Source organism: Bombina bombina, chromosome 1, assembly GCF_027579735.1.
Source record: "Bombina bombina isolate aBomBom1 chromosome 1, aBomBom1.pri, whole genome shotgun sequence".
NCBI classification, from domain to species: Eukaryota; Metazoa; Chordata; class Amphibia; order Anura; family Bombinatoridae; genus Bombina; species Bombina bombina.
In genome coordinates, this window is record NC_069499.1 from 461299363 (window position 1) to 461315045 (window position 15683).

Here is a 15683-nt window from a genome sequence, read left to right on the forward strand (position 1 = left end):
ATATATTACTGATCTGAGTTCTGCATTTAAAATACATACAGTTGTGCTCATAAGTTCACATACCCTGGCAGAATTTATGATTTCTTGGCTATTTTTCAGAGAATATGAATGATAACACAAAACGTTTTCTTTCACTCATGGTTAGTGTTTGGCTGAAGCCATTTATTATCAATCAACAGTGTTTACTCCTAATTTTCCACTCCTTGATTAGAGTTTGAACACTGCTGATTTGCATTCTCAATTCCTTGGATATCTTTTTATATCCCTTTCCTGTTTTATACAGTTCAACTACCTTTTCCCACAGATACTTTGACAATTCTTTTGCTTTCCCCATGACTCAGAATCCAGAAATGTCAGTACAGCACTGGATGAAAGAAGCAAGGGTCTGTCAGGAGTCCATAAACTCATTAACCATTTATACACACACACTAATTACAAGAAAACAGATCACAGGTGAGGATGGTTACCTTTAATAGCCATTCAAACCCCTTTGTGTCAACTTGTGTGCATGTTATCAGGCCAAAATCCCCAGGGTATGTAATCTTTTGATCAGGATCATTTGGGTAGTTTCTGTTATCATTATGATTTAAAAAGAGTAAACACAGTTGAGTGATAATAAATGGCTTCAGCCAAACACTAACCATGAGTGAAAGAAAATATTTTGTGTTATCATTCATATTCTCTTAAAAATGGCCAAGAAACCATAAATTCTGCCAGGGTATGTAAACTTATGAGCACAACTGTACATACAGTATATACAAGAGAAGTGAGTACACCCCTGTACATTATCACTTAAATGTCAAATTAATCGAAAATTGTATTACTTCTCAATAATTGCATTATTTCTAAGTTGACAACTTAAGTATTTCCTCTTATGAACAATCAAAACAAATACTTTAGAAAGAAAGACTATGTTAAAAATACAGACCCTAAAGTCTCTGGGCAGTTGCCCATCAATAAACAGATTCTGAGTACATTAACCTATCAAACTAAACCAATAAATGAATAAGTAATTCTTGAAAGAAAAAAATAAATTTCATTAGTTGGCAATTAGTGGCCAATACTTTGTAGTCATCACCTAAATGTACCTAATTACTTAAGCAAGAGGCAGGAGTAACTCATTAGTAAACATAGAGCCAGTCATTAACGGGACAGTAAATGTTGGAATAGATATAACATAATTCTGCATATCAGAGGTATACATTTTTTTACCTGTTTTATTTGATAACCTGTGCACCAGTATTCAAACATCACACCACACAGTGGTGGCTTGTATGGCACAAATTACGTATTCATAGAAGCTCTTTAAGCTTGAATACTGGTGCAAGACCCTCACAGGATATGTGCATATGCTGCAAGAAAACAGTAATAACTTATACTACAAGCATTTTTGCTAACCTTGGGCGCGATCCGATATACGGCGCAGGTTTTGGCGCAAGCGAGGGAACCCGCGCCGCCCGTAATTTCCCCTTGCACTTCGGGGTATTACATATACCCCGCCGGCAGTTCCTAAAGTGCCATAAGTCTGATAAACTAGCGATGTCCAGAAATAAGCGTAAATACAAATTTCTGGAGTCGTTAGAGACTTACGGCACTTTCGAAACTGCCTGCGCCCAAGAAAAGTAAAGGAAATATTACATTTCCCGTAAAAGTCTAACCTGCCTCCCAAAAATAAGCCCGACACGTAAAACCCCTATATCCGCAATCCCCCCTCTCACTACTAATAATAAATATATTAACCCCTAGACCGACAATCCCCCACAATGCAATAAGCCTAATTATTAACCCCTAAACCGCCATAGCCCACACCGCAATAAACCTATTCTAGTATTAACCCCTAAACCGCCATAGCCCACATAGCCTATTAAATCTATTAACCCCTAAACTGCCGCCAACGTCGCCGCCACTATAATAAAGTTATTAACCCCTAAACCTAAGTCTAACCCTAACACCCCCTAACCTAAATATTATTTAAATAAATCTAAATAATATTACTATTATTAACTAAATTATTCCTATTTAAAACTAAATACTTACCTATAAAATAAACCCTAAGATAGCTACAATATAATTAATAATTACATTGTAGCTATTTTAGGATTTATTTTTATTTTACAGGCAACTTTGTATTTATTTTAACTAGGTACAATAGCTATTAAATAGTTAATAACTATTTAATAGCTACCTAGTTAAAATAATTACAAATATACCTGTAAAATAAAACCTAACCTAAGTTACAATTACACCTAACACTACACTATCATTCAATTAATTAAATAAATTACCTACAATTAGCTAAAATTAAATAAAATTAAATAAAATAAACTATAGTACAAAAAAACAAACACTACTACTAATACTATTACAAGAAGTTTAAACTAATTACACCTAATCTAAGCCCCCTAATAAAATAAAAAAGCCCCCCAAAATAATAAAATGCCCTATCCTATACTAAATTACAAATAGCCCTTAAAAGGGCTTTTTGCGGGGCATTGCCCCAAAGTAATCAGCTCTTTTACCTGTAAAAAAAAGAAATACAACCCCCCCAACATTAAAACCCACCACCCACACCTAACCTTACTCTAAAACCCACCCAATCCCCCCTTAAAAAAACCTAACACTACCCCATTGAAGATCACCCTACCTTGAGCCATCTTCACCCAGCCGGGCAGAAGTCTTCATCCGATCCGGGCACAAGTGGTCCTCCAGCTGGGCAGAAGTCTTCATCCGATCCGGGCAGAAGAGGTCCTTCATCCGGGCAGAAGTCTTCATCCAAGCGGCATCTTCTATCTTCTTCCATCCGATGAGGAGCGGCACCATCTTGAAGACATCCGACGCGGAGCATCCTTCCTGGCCGACGGACTAACGACGAATGAAGGTTCCTTTAAATGACGTCATCCAACATGGCGTCCCTTGAATTCCAATTGGTTGATAGGATTCTTTCAGCCAATCGGAATTAAGGTAGGAAAAATCTGATTGCAATCAGCCAATCGGATTGACCTTGCATTCTATTGGCGGTTACAATAAGCCAATAGAATGCAAGCTCAATCCTATTGGCTGATTGGATCAGCCAATCGGATTGAACTTCAATCCGATTGGCTGATTGCATCAGCCAATCGGATTTTTCCTACCTTAAAGGGACAGTAAACCTAAAAAATAATGTTATATAATTCTGCACATAGTGCAGAATTATATAACATTATTTAAGTGCTATAGTTCTAATAGCCTTTTTTCTCTTTAAATATGTAAAAATTACGGCGCTTTTACAGACCCGCTCTCTGCTCTCTGCTGAGCGGGTCTGTAATTTTTAGTCAGCGCATCGGGCCAGCTGTATAGTCACAGCCCGGCCCGACCGCGCCATAAGACTAAGTGCAGCTCGCTCCTGAGCTGCACTTAGTGCTATGGCGCGGTCGGGCCGGGCTGTGACTATACAGCTGGCCCGATGCGCTGACTAAAAATTACAGACCCGCTCAGCAGAGAGCAGAGAGCGGGTCTGTAAAAGCGCCGTAATTTTTACATATTTAAAGAGAAAAAAGGCTATTCGAACTATAGCACTTAAATAATGTTATATAATTCTGCACTATGTGCAGAATTATATAACATTATTTTTAAGGTTTACTGTCCCTTTAATTCCGATTGGCTGATAGAATCCTATCAGCCCATCGGAATTCAAGGGACGCCATCTTGGATGACGTCATTTAAAGAAACCTTCATTCGTCGTTAGTCTGTCGGCCAGGAAGGATGCTCCATGTCGGATGTCTTCAAGATGGTGCCGCTCCTCGTCGGATGGAAGAAGATAGAAGATGCCGCTTGGATGAAGACTTCTGCCCGGATGGAGGACCTCTTCTGCCCGGATCGGATGAAGACTTCTGCCTGGCTGGAGGACCACTTGTGCCCGGATCGGATGAAGACTTCTGCCCGGCTGGGTGAAGACGGCTCAAGGTAGGGTGATCTTCAATGGGGTAGTGTTAGGTTTTTTTAAGGGGGGATTGGGCGGGTTTTAGAGTAAGGTTGGGTGTGGGTGGTGGGTTTTAATGTTGGGGGGGTTGTATTTCTTTTTTTACAGGTAAAAGAGCTGATTACTTTGGGGCAATGCCCCGCAAAAAGCTCTTTTAAGGGCTATTTGTAATTTAGTATAGGATAGGGCATTTTATTATTTTGGGAGGCTTTTTTATTTTATTACGGGGCTTAGATTAGGTGTAATTAGTTTAAACTTCTTGTAATTTTTTTTATTTTCTGTAATTTAGTGTTTGTTTTTTTTGTACTATAGTTTATTTTATTTTATTGTATTTAATTTTAGCTAATTGTAGTTTATTTAATTAATTGAATGATAGTGTAGTGTTAGGTGTAATTGTAACTTAGGTTAGGTTTTATTTTACAGGTATATTTGTAATTATTTTAACCAGGTAGCTATTAAATAGTTATTAACTATTTAATAGCCATTGTACCTAGTTAAAATAAATACAAAGTTGCTTGTAAAATAAAAATAAATCCTAAAATAGCTACAATGTAATTATTAACTATATTGTAGCTATCTTAGGGTTTATTTTATAGGTTAAGTATTTAGTTTTAAATAGGAATAATTTAGTTAATATGTAATGGGGCCCGAAGTATTTTGCAAAAGTGTTCCTATTTTAAATTGAAATGTATTTATGCACAGTTTTATTTTGACCTTTCTATCCCTTTAATGACATGTAAACTTTGCAATATGCTCATTATTTATTTTGTCCCCTTTTACTGTAATTTAATTCTGAACATTGCTGATTTTCTAAATTCCACTGAGTTTTTATAAAATAATGGATGCCACGATGTTTAAAACTTGAGTTGCCCCATATCTGAAGACAGGGACAGATATAAAATGGGCAATAAAAGATGGGATTCCACATAGGTTTGTTTGCACAAGCAGAGATAAATAGAAAACTAGTTCAAAGGTGGTGGCACCCATTACTTTATAGAGACTAAAGTACTTTATAGAAACTCAATATTTACAATATTTAAACAAATAATATAATTGCAAAAATGCATCTATATATTACTCTAAGGTTTTGCTTTGAACACATCATTATGTCTAGCGTGTATTTACCCTTTAATATCCCTTTAAGTAATACCGAAGGCTACTGCTAGTCCGGACTGTGTTGCGAAAATTCCATATCCTCATTTCAAAGGCTGCTAATATTCACAAAAATTCAAGCAAAAACACAAACATATATATTCAGAAAGCCACATCCACTTGCCAGGGATATTATTATTGAGTATCCACTTCAATCTCATTATTTATTTATTAAAACACCACAATCTCATCTCTTTTTTTAGTTCTACTGAAAGCACCTGCAGCTATCAGTTATTAAAATATGTCTGTAACTGAGAAACAGTCAAGACAAAAACAAGAAATACATAGCGGCTTCTCTATAACACAAATACCTCTACTATGGGTTTAATAACCTCATTAAAAACAAGAATAGTTTTTATACCAAATAGGATTTAAAAAAAAAAACTTACATAAACTGTTTCAACAGTTCCTTCTGTTAAAATTAAAGTACCCATTTTCAAAATTGTATTAACAATCCAAGTATATACTTTGTGGCAAAAGAGCATAAAACGTTTTTTTTTTACTTTGCAGTTACTGTTTAGTCTATACAGAAATAGTTAATGTTTCAGGCTGTTTTTCTTAGGAAACATCATTCTAATTAGAATTAAACATTACATATTTACCATAATAGTTTAACAAAACAGATTTTTGATAAAATAAAAATTAAAAAAAAGATCCCCGATACAAAAAAATGACGTTAAAATATTTAAGAAAGCACTAACCTGTTGTTCAGTAAGAGTTACCAGAGAAGTTCCTCTAAATCTCACAAAATATTCGTTTCCTGTAAAAGTTGCAAATTACAACAAACTTCCTCTTCACACTGTAGCGTATTCTTTTTTTTTTCTTTTTTTCTAACACTCATATCTCTGCTGTGCACAAATGTGTTTTAACATATGATTACCTATGATACAGGGAATAACTCAAATACAATGTATGAAACAACAATCTGCATTAACTTAAAGGGACATTCAAAGTGAGCATTAGAATTCTAACGACAAAACTCCAGCCGCAGAAAAAAGTCAGTAGTTAAGAGCTTTCTGGGCTAACGCCGGTTTATAAAGCTCCTAACTACTGTGCTCTAAAGTACACTAACACCCATAAACTACCTATGTACCCCTAAACCGAGGTCCCCCCACATCGCCGCCACTCGATTACATTTTTTAACCCCTAATCTGCCGACCGCCACCTACGTTATACTTATGTACCCCTAATCTGCTGCCCCTAACACCGCCGACCCCTATATTATATTTATTAACCCCTAACCTGCCCCCCACAACGTCGCCGCCAGCTACCTACAATAATTAACCCCTAATCTGCCGACCGCAAAGCACCGCCACCTACGTTATCCTTATGTACCCCTAATCTGCTGCCCCTAACACCGTCGACCCCTATATTATATTTATTAACCCCTAATCTGCCCCCCTCAACGTCGCCTCCACCTGCCTACACTTATTAACCCCTAATCTGCAGAGCGGACCGCACCGCTACTATAATAAAGTTATTAACCCCTAATCCGCCTCACTCCCGCCTCAATAACCCTATAATAAATAGTATTAACCCCTAATCTGCCCTCCCTAACATCACCGACACCTAACTTCAATTATTAACCCCTAATCTGCCGACCGAATCTCGCCGCTACTGTAATAAATGGATTAACCCCTAAAGCTAAATCTAACCCTAACACTAACACCCCCCTAAGTTAAATATAATTTAAATCTAACAAAATAAATTAACGCTTATTAAATAAATTATTCCTATTTAAAGCTAAATACTTACCTGTAAAATAAACCCTAATATAGCTACAATATAAATTATAATTATATTATAGCTATTTTAGGATTTATATTTATTTTACAGGTAACTTTGTATTTATTTTAACCAGGTACAATAGCTATTAAATAGTTAAGAACTATTTAATAGCTAAAATAGTTAAAATAATTACAAAATTACCTGTAAAATAAATCCTAACCTAAGTTACAATTAAACGTAACACTACACTATCAATAAATAAATAAAATAAACTACCTACAATTATCTACAATTAAACCTAACACTACACTATCAATACAATAATTAAATACAATACCTACAAATAACTACAATTAAATAAACTAACTAAAGTACAAAAAATAAAAAAGAACTAAGTTACAAAAAATAATAAAATATTTACAAACATTAGAAAAATATTACAACAATTTTAAACTAATTACACCTACTCTAAGCCCCCTAATAAAATAACAAAGACCCCCAAAATAATAAAATGCCCTACCCTATTCTAAATTAAAAAAGTTCAAAGCTCTTTTACCTTACCAGCCCTGAAAAGGGCCCTTTGCGGGGCATGCCCCAAAGAATTCAGCTCTTTTGCCTGTAAAAAAAACACATACAATACCCCCCCCCAACATTACAACCCACCACCCACATACCCCTAATCTAACCCAAACCCCCCTTAAATAAACCTAACACTAAGCCCCTGAAGATCTTCCTACCTTATCTTCACCTCGCCGGGTATCACCGATCGGTCCTGGCTCCAAAATCTTCATCCAACCCAAGCGGGGGCTGGCGATCCATAATCCTGCGGCTGAAGAGGTCCAGAAGAAGCTCCAAAGTCTTCATCCTATCCGGGAAGAAGAGGCAATCCAGACCGGCAACCATCTTGATCCAAGCGGCATCTTCTATCTTCATCCGATGAGGAACGGCTCCATCGTGAAGACCTCCAGCGCAGATCAATCTTCTTCCGACGACGTCCAACTGAAGAATGGCGGTTCCTTTAAGGGACATCATCCAAGATGGCGTCCCTCGAATTCCGATTGGCTGATAGGATTCTATCAGCCAATCGGAATTAAGGTAGGAAAATTCTGATTGGCTGATGGAATCAGCCAATCAGAATCAAGTTCAATCCGATTGGCTGATCCGATCAGCCAATCAGATTGAGTTTAGGGTTAAAGTTAGACTTAGCTTTAGGGGTTAATAAATTTATTAGAGTAGCGGTGAGCTCCTGTCGGCAGATTAGGGGTTAATACTTGAAGTTAGGTGTCGGCAATGTTAGGGAGGGCAGATTAGGGGTTAATACTATTTATTATAGGGTTATTGAGGCGGGAGTGAGGCGGATTAGGGGTTAATACATTTATTATAGTAGTGCTCAGGTCCGGTCGGCAGATTAGGGGTTAATAAGTGTAGTTAGGTGGAGGCGACGTTGGGGGCGGCAGATTAGGGGTTAATAAATATAATATAGGGGTCGGCGATGTTAGGGCAGCAGATTAGGGGTACATAGGGATAATGTAGGTGGCGGGGGTGTACGGAGCGGCAGATTAGGGGTTAAAAATAATATGCAGGGGTCAGCGATAGCGGGGGGCGGCAGATTAGGGGTTAATAAGTGTAAGGTTAAGGGTGTTTAGACTCGGGGTACATGTTAGAGTGTTATGTGCAGACGTAGGAAGTGTTTCCCTATAGAAAACAATGGGGCTGCGTTAGGAGCTGAACGCGGCTTTTTTGCAGGTGTTAGGTTTTTTTTCAGCTCAAACAGCCCCATTGTTTTCTATGGGGGAATCGTGCACGAGCACGTTTTTGAAGCTAGCCGCGTCCGTAAGCACCGCTGGTATTTAGAGTTGCAAGATGGCGTCCCTTGAATTCCGATTGGCTGATAGGATTCTATCAGCCAATCGGAATTAAGGTAGGAACAATCTGATTGGCTGATTCAATCAGCCAATCAGATTGAAGTTCAATTCAATTGGCTGATCCAATCAGCCAATCGGATTGACCTTGCATTCTATTGGCTGTTCCAATAAGCCAATAGAATGCAAGGGCAATCCGATTGGCTGATTGGATCAGCCAATCGGATTGAACTTCAATCTGATTGGCTGATTGAATCAGCCAATCAGATTTTTCCTACCTTAATTCCTATTGGTTGATAGAATCCTATCAGCCAATCGGAATTCGAGGGACGCCATCTTGGATGACGTCATTTAAAGGAACCGTCATTCGTCGGGAAGTCGTCGGCCAGGATGGATGTTCCGCATCGGAGGTCTTCAGGATGCTGCCGCTCCGATCCGGATGGATGAAGATAGAAGATGCCGCTTGGATGAAGACTTCAATCGGATGGAAGACCTCTTCTGCGCCGCTTGGATGAAGACTTCAATCGTATGGAAGACCTCTTCTGCCCCGCTTGGATGAAGACTTCAATCGGATGGAAGACCTCTTCTGCCCCGCTTGGATAAAGACTTTAACCGGATGGAGGACCTCTTCTGCCCCGCTTGGATGAAGAATTCAGCTTGGCTGGGTGAAGACGACTCAAGGTAGGGAGATCTTCAGGGGGTTAGTGTTAGGTTTTTTTAAGGGGGGTTTGGGTGGGTTTTAGAGTAGGGGTACGTGGGTGGTGGGTTGTAATGTTGGGGGGGTATTGTATTTTTATTTACAGGTAAAAGAGCTGATTACTTTGGGCCAATGCCCCGCAAAAAGCCCTTTTAAGGGCTGGTAAAAGAGCTGATTACTTTGTAATTTAGGATAGGGTAGGGAATTTTATTATTTTGGGGGGCTTTTTTATTTTATTAGGGGGCTTAGATTAGGTGTAATTAGTTTAAACTTCTTGTAATTTTTTTATTTTCTGTAATTTAGTGGGGGGGGTTTTGGGTTTTTTTTTTAATTAATTTTTATTGAGGTTGTGCGAAAACATTACAACTTATATAAGACATGTCAGTAAGACAAACATAAATGGTATATTTCAATGTGACAATTTCTATATAAATAGAAGACAAAATTCTCAATAGGAATAATCATATGGAACCTCTTTTTCTATTTTACATGAGCTGAAATTAACAATTTGAATGGTCACTTTTGGACCTGCTGGTTTAGAACAACTTAACAAATGGTACTTTGAGTGATAGCAAAAATGGATTATTAGATGCATAATGTTAAACTCAACTTATAAGTAGGAATCGACAATGTTAGTAGATTGTTGCAGGCGGGTGCGGCATAGACTAGATAAGCCGCATAGTTAATCTTTCTCATCAAGGAAGCATATTATATGGGGGGGGGGGTCATTAAAACATGGTAGGCCGCATACGGTAAAGGGCATATCTCCATACGAACAAACAAAATAGCCCAATAGCAACTATATGATGACTGGTCCAAACTAGGGATAAACTTTTCCTAGAAACTTAATGGTAAACAAACCTAAAAACTAGAACAAACTGAGAGAGCCTTTCGGAAAACACTTGTATATATGACACAATGGATTTTGAAAATAAAAAATAAAGTATATATATGTACACACATTTTATCGCAGTCTGATGACAAATTTAGCTTATGCCTCGTTTGAGGTCCCTCTGTGCGGCAGACGTTATCCTAACAATGCCAGATTGAGGTATAAGAGATGTTGGTGTATCCCCTATGGGTAAACTGAATTCTGGTTTATAGAAGATGAAAACATACAAACTTGCATGAAGATGTATAGGCCTCTGAATGCTGGTTATCTGAGCAGCATGCAAAACAAGGACCAGCCTCATTTTACATATCAAAGTCTGGCCACCTCTTTTAAAAAAAATAAAAAATAATAATAAGTAGGGAATCTAAATAAACTAGAGTGTAGGTACATGGGTGTCAGAGTAGAAAATAAGACCGCCACAGGGTATGGGCCCTATGCCCAGCGTCCGTCAATGTGTAAACGTTTTAATCCCACTCAGGCACTGTCTATAAAAGGTAGGTATATAGGTTACTCAAGAATAAACATACAATTGTTAATCGCATTTAGTAGGACAAAATATTTATGTATACACTATAGAAATAATGTGGCTGAAAAAATTGGAGCTACTATTAGTGTGCACCCCAATCTTGGAACCATGTCAGATGTTATGGGTAGGCTTACATGTTAGGTACAGAGCTGTTAGTAGCCCTGCCAATATCCATGTACATATACCATTCTACTATTAAAGTACCTTGCAAGCTCAAGTTACTAGCGCAAAGAAATTGTGTTTCTGTAAAGGATTTAATATGTCAGGGTGCCAGCAATGTACAAGATTAAGTAAATGCGTAGGGGATGAGTGAGTACAAAATGCAACAAACATATGAGCAAAATATAACTATAAGGAATGTCAGTTTTCTCATTTAACCCCACTAGTAGACCTAATAAACATATGCTAAGTCCTGCAGATAAGGCATGGGAAAGCAAAAAAGGCAGCAGCTGCAGCACTTGTACAGCAAGTCAGTTCCAGCAGTTGTAAGCAGTGCTTTCTTAACTATCATGTTGCTTTAGCTGCTAGGAAAGTTCTAACCGATACCATCACGGGGTGTTTGCAAGGTAGCTAAGTTGCTTGAGGGACTACCTGCATCAATTAGGCCAAAATTAGGTAACTCTTAACTTAGTACATAATTTTGCCGAGGGAGCAACTGATTGTTAGACACAGAAAAATTGAGGCAGTAGAAGAAAGCAAGTGCTATGCCCTTCAAATACAATGGGATACAACAGTGCAGACCTAAGTCTCATCGTTTTAACGAAAGCTCAGTTCAAATGTTTATAGGGACCAGACACATTGATATTATGTCCTTTTAGCAGCTAGCTGCTAAACATAAGTCACCGGAGACATCATAAGACAGCCACAACATTTTGACATTGGTTCAGTTCAAGCAGCTATAAGCGCACTATGATTATGAAGTTCAGTTATAGCTATCCTACTCCAGTTTTAGACCGATATGTAGAGTCTCCCGTGTCCTCACCAAACTGAAGCGTCCAGCCTCAAAAACAAGCTTCCAACAAGCGTGCCCTCTGGGGGATTAGATCTCCTAATGGTGATTCCCCACCCGGTTCAACAGGCAGTGTATCAGTAGCAGTGTTTTAATTTTGTAGAGTCATTACTTGTGGCGTGTCCATAAAGGGCCTGAGAACCGGATCCAAGCTCCTAGGTCCTAGCATCGCCATTTTATCCGCAGCCATGAGTTTCATTCTCCCATCACTTTCCAGTGAGCCTACCTTGCCTTGAGCTGCTGTGCAGATTTCTAGTTGTTGCTCAGATCTCTGTCCTGTGGTGCTGCCAAACACTCTCTCGGTGGAAGCAGAGGTGCACAGCACGTGCCGGGGCTCAGGAGCAGCTCCACTTACTCCATTTTCGGCCACTGTATGCAAACATCCCTCCGGTGAGGTCTCGGCAATAGGTACGGAAGCAGGCAATGAATTGAAAGATGCTTCAGGCATAAGTCGATACATTTCCAGGAGTTTACCAAGCTCAAACAAGATCCAGTGAGCGATCTCCATAGTAAATATATCACTAGCCCTTGTGGCTACAAGTATGGTTGCTGACTACGTAGGCTGTATTCAAACCACCGGCCCCACTTTTAAATTATAAATATTAGCAGAGAAAATCGACTCTCCATCCAGTCTGTAGCCAGGCAGTCAAACCATAGTTTTGTTTTTGTTTTTTTGTTTTTTTAGATGAAATAGGTAGTTAAATGCTGTATTTTATAGCAGTTAGAGCCAGAGCTCCAAAAGCTTGCGACCGTTCCTCTAGGCTGCTGGCTCCGCCCCCTGTGGGTTTTTTTTTGTATTATAGTTTAGTTTATTTAATTGTATTTTAGTTTAGATAATTGTAGGTAATTTATTTAATTAATTTATTGATAGTGTAGTGTTAGGTGTATTTGTAACTTAGGTTAGGATTTGTTTTACAGGTAATTTTGTAATTATTTTAACTAGGTAGCTATTAAATAGTTATTAACTATTGAATAGCTATTGTACCTAGTTAAAATAAATACAAAGTTGCCTGTAAAATAAATATAAATCCTAAAATAGCTACAATGTAATTATTAATTATATTGTAGCTATATTAGGGTTTATTTTATAGGTAAGTATTTAGTTTTAAATAGGATTAATTTAGTTAATAATATTAATATTATTTAGATTTATTTAAATAATAATTTAGTTAGGGGGTGTTAGGGTTAGACTTAGGTTTAGGGGTTAATATATTTAAAATAGGTGGCGGCGGGGTAGGGGGCTCAGATTAGGGGGTAATACATTTAATGTAGGTGGCGGCGGGGTAGGGGGCTCAGATTAGGGGTTAAGAAATTTAATATAGGTGGAGGTGGTATAAGGGGCTCAGATTAGGGGGTAATACATTTAATGTAGGTGGCGGCGGGGTAGGGGGCTCAGATTAGGGGTTAATAAATTTAATATAGGTGGCGGCTGTGTAAGGGGGTCATATTAGGGGGTAATACATATAATGTAGGTGGCGGCTGGGTCCAGGAGTGGCGGTTTGGGGTTAAACACTTTATTAGGGATTGCGGTTGACAGTTAGATAGACATTGCGCATGCGTTAGGTGTTAGGTTTTATTTTGCAGGCAGTTTAGGGAGTTACGGGGCTCCAATACTCAGCGAAAGGCTTAATACGCCTGCATTTTGTGGCGAGGTGAAAATGGAATAAGATTTCTCCATTTTCGCCACGTAAGTCCTTACGCTGTATAATGGATACCAAACTGCGCGGGTTTGGTATATTAGTCTATGGGCCAAAAAACTACGGCCGAAGGGTGAAATATACGAGCGTAACTTCTAGGTTACGACGTATATGTGATACCAAACCCGCACAATATTTGGGGTCGCCGGCTTCTGCGGGCGACGCTGCATATCGGATCGGGCCCCAAGAGTTTAACCCATACAACATGGGTTAAAGTGAAGGTAAACTTTGATGAATGAAAGCCGTTTTTTAAAAATACTATTAAAAACAGCCGTTTTGTTTAAAAACGTGCCTTTGTTATTTTCACAGCAGAGCAGTTTCACCCACCCGGAGATCCTCTCTTCACACGTCAGCAATGACTAATCCGGCTTCCTCCAATCACGTCTTGCCCCCCAGGGGAGTTATTGCCTGAGGCCATGCCGTGATTGGGGGAAGCCAGATTAGTCATTGCTGACGTGTGAAGAGAGGATCTCCGTGTGGCAGGAGCTGCTCTGACTATGAAAAGAAGAAAGGAAAGTTTTTAAACAAAACGGCTGCTTTCTTAACTTTGATAAATGAAAGTGCCCCTGATTTTAATAGTATTTTTAAAAAACGGGCTTTCATTCATCAAAGTTTACCTTCACTTTAAACACACAGTAAAAGTTGCTCACTCAGATGCAAAGTATTGCTGCTTCCTGTTTAACACTCACAGTGTACCGAGCATATATTATATTTTTATTTGCTTTTTAAATGTTTATGGTACTGAAGGGGTTAAATGACCTACGTGTATAAAAGGTTGAATAGGGAATCAGCTGTTATCCCTGATGAAGTGCTTTTTTTAGCAGGAAACGCGTCGGCGAGCAGCAGCTCCTGTGTGCAAGGGTGTTTCTACTGTGATGTGTGCTTTGAAATTTTAACAAAATCCAATAAAAGTTTTGTTTTTTTACTTCTATTCTACAGTGCTGCCTGTTATCCTTTCCAACCTATTGGACTTTTTTGCTGCTTTTGAACATGAGATGGCCAGTGAGAATCAGTACCATACTTATGTATCCACCAATTATTAGTGGCGTTCCTCTTTAGCGTGGCACTGATAGTAATTCACTGGCTGCATGACATTAATGGGAAGAGCATGTAATTTTACACAACTTTCCAATTTGCTTCTATTATCTGGTTTGCTTTGTTCTTTTTGTATCCTTTGTTGAAAAGATAGACTAAGGAGCAGCAATTAACTATTGGAAGCTACCTGCTCTTGCTATTGGCTCACTTAATATGTTAAGCTAGCTCCCAATAGTTTATTGCTGCTCCTTCTAACAATGGACACAAAGAGAATGAAGCAAATTTGATAGTGGAAGTTAATAGTAAAGTTGTTTAAAATTGTATACTCTATCCAAATCAAGAATAAAAAAAGTTGGCTTTAATATCTTTTTTATATTTACCTCACATGAAAAGGTTAAATACATGTGAAACACGTACAGTGTAAATTGTAACAAAAGAGAGCATTTTATTTTAATGCTAAAATGTCTCTTTATCACATCATTACAATTTGTTTAGGTTTTTTGTTGAGTCTAAATCGGGTCAATTTAACGGGACATGAAAACACCAATTTTTCTTTTATGATTCAGATAGATCACACAACAGCTTTCCAATTTACTTCTATTATTAATTTTACTTTCTTGGTATCCTTTTTTGAAGGGGCAGCAATGCATTACTGGGAGCTTCCTGAATGAACACATTGGTAAGCCAATGAAAATATATATATATAATGTGCAGCCACCAATCAGCAGCTAGCTTGCATCTCCTGAGCCTACCTAGGTATACCTTTCAACAAATGGTACAAAGTAATTTTAGTATAATAATTAGGGTAGGTTAATTAATAGTTTAATATAGTTTAATTTAATTCTATAGGTAAGTTTAAATTTATTATAAGAAAGGGATGTTGTAATTTTAATGTAAAGTTTGCGGGTTGTTAGGTTAAGGGGTTAATAGCTTAATTTAGTTTATGGCGATGTGGGGGGCTGGCGGTTTAGGGGTTAATAGGTTTAGTAAGTGGTAGTGATGTGGGAGGCCAGGGGTTTAGGAGTTAATACATTTATTTAGTTGCGGTGGGGTCCGGGAGCGGCGGAATGGGGGTTAATACTTTTATTTAGTTGCGGTGGGGTCCGGGAGCGGCGGGATAGGGGTTA

At 38.3% G+C, this 15683-nt stretch overlaps 1 protein-coding gene across 3 annotated transcripts in view; it reads right to left on the minus strand.

The window, feature by feature from the left end:
- Positions 1-15683, minus strand: part of WIPF1 (WAS/WASL interacting protein family member 1) — a 189245-nt gene that overhangs the window by 144487 nt on the left and 29075 nt on the right. The window contains exon 1 of one of the 3 annotated variants that reach the window (XM_053698467.1): positions 5812-5835. The exons of the other annotated variants lie outside the window; for them this stretch is intronic. The gene's annotated coding sequence lies outside the window, so the exon portion shown is untranslated. Of the gene's footprint in view, positions 1-5811; positions 5836-15683 lie in introns of those variants that run through there. 3 annotated transcript variants of the gene reach the window in all.